General features: G+C 48.2%; 3 non-coding genes and 2 pseudogenes across 3 annotated transcripts; all 5 read right to left on the reverse strand.

Moving 5' to 3' along the window:
- Nucleotides 1–39: 39 nt before the first annotated feature.
- LOC124891969 lies at nucleotides 40–158 on the reverse strand. Its single transcript, XR_007049991.1, has one exon. It is a non-coding gene; the product is annotated as a 5S ribosomal RNA (ribosomal RNA).
- A 172-nt stretch (nucleotides 159–330) lies between these two features.
- Nucleotides 331–449, reverse strand: LOC124891967 (annotated as a pseudogene).
- A 176-nt stretch (nucleotides 450–625) lies between these two features.
- On the reverse strand, nucleotides 626–744 carry LOC124891965. Its single transcript, XR_007049988.1, has one exon. It is a non-coding gene; the product is annotated as a 5S ribosomal RNA (ribosomal RNA).
- A 173-nt stretch (nucleotides 745–917) lies between these two features.
- Nucleotides 918–1,036, reverse strand: LOC124891966 (annotated as a pseudogene).
- Nucleotides 1,037–1,213: 177 nt separating this feature from the next.
- On the reverse strand, nucleotides 1,214–1,332 carry LOC124891970. The gene has a single exon (XR_007049992.1). It is a non-coding gene; the product is annotated as a 5S ribosomal RNA (ribosomal RNA).
- Nucleotides 1,333–1,486: the final 154 nt, after the last annotated feature.

Below are 1,486 nucleotides of genomic sequence, written 5' to 3' on the forward strand. Positions count from 1 at the left end.
ACAAAATTAAACCGAATTTTTAAGGAAAAAAAAAAAGAAGGGATGCAACACGAGGACTTCCCAGGGGGTCACCCATCCTAGTACTACTCTCGCCCAAGCACGCTTAACTTTCGAGTTCTGATAGAATCCGGTGCGTTAGTGCTGGGATGATCGCATCCGTCAATCCCAGCACTCCAAATTCTATTATGCCTCTTTCTCCTGCGCCGCCAGTCACACACCGCACGCGCGCCCCTGCGCCTTGCCCTCTTTCTCATTCTGCCAAGAGGAAAAACAAAAAGATTCGTCGATCGAACGGGCAAAATTAAACCGAATTTTAAAGGAAAAAAAAAAGGGATACACCACGAGGACTTCCCAGGGGGTCACCCATCCTAGTACTACTCTCGCCCAAGTATGCTTAACTTCAGAGTTCCAATGGGATCCGGTGGGTTAGTGATAGTATGATCACATCCGTCATTTTCAGCATTCTAAATTCTATAATGTTTCTTTCTCTTCCGCCGCCCGTCACACCCCGAACTCGCGCCCCTGCGCCTTGCCCCCTTTCTCGTTTCCGCCAAAAGGAAAAACAAAAGATTCGCGGATCAAACCAGCAAAATTAAACTGAATTTTAAAGGAAAAAAAAAAGAAAGGGATGCAACACGAGGACTTCCCAGGGGGTCACCCATCCTAGTACTACTCTCGCCCAAGCACGCCTAACTTCGGAGTTCTGATGGGATCCGGTGCGTTAGTGCTGGTATGATTTCATCCGTCATACCCAGCACTCCAAATTTTATTTTGCCTCTTTCTCCTGCGCCGCCAGTCACACACCGCACTCGCGCCCCTTCGCCTTGCCCCCTTTCTCATTGCGCCAAGAAGAAAAACAAAAAGATTCGTCGATCGAACGGGCAAAATTAAACCGAATTTTTAAGGAAAAAAAAAAAGGGATGCAACACGAGGACTTCCCAGGGGGTCACCCATCCTAGTACTACTCTAGCTCAAGCACGCTTAACTTCCAAGTTCTGATAGATTCCGGTGCGTTAGTGCTGGGATGATCGCATCCGTCAATCCCAGCACTCCAAATTCTATTATGCCTCTTTCTCCTCCGCCGCTCATCATACCCCGCACGCGCACCCCTGCGCCTTGCCCCCTTTCTCGTTTCCGCTAAGAGGAAAAACAAAAAGATTCGCCGATCGAACTGGAAAAATTAAATCGAATTTTAAAGGAAAAAAAAAAATAAGGGATGCAACACGAGAAATTCCCAGGGGGGCACCCATCCTAGTACTACTCTCGCCCAAGCATGCTTAACTTCAGAGTTCCAATGGGATCCGGTGGGTTAGTGATAGTATGATCACATCCGTCATTTCCAGCACTCCAAATTCTATTATGCTTCTTTCTCCTCCGCCGCCCGTCACACCCGGAACTCGCGCCCCTGCGCCTTGCCCCCTTTCTCGTTTCCGCCAAGAGGAAAAACAAAAAGATTCGCCGATCGAACCGACAAAATTAAACTGAA

The sequence above is a fragment of the Capsicum annuum genome, unplaced genomic scaffold (assembly GCF_002878395.1).
Source record: "Capsicum annuum cultivar UCD-10X-F1 unplaced genomic scaffold, UCD10Xv1.1 ctg42734, whole genome shotgun sequence".
Classification (NCBI taxonomy): Eukaryota; Viridiplantae; Streptophyta; class Magnoliopsida; order Solanales; family Solanaceae; genus Capsicum; species Capsicum annuum.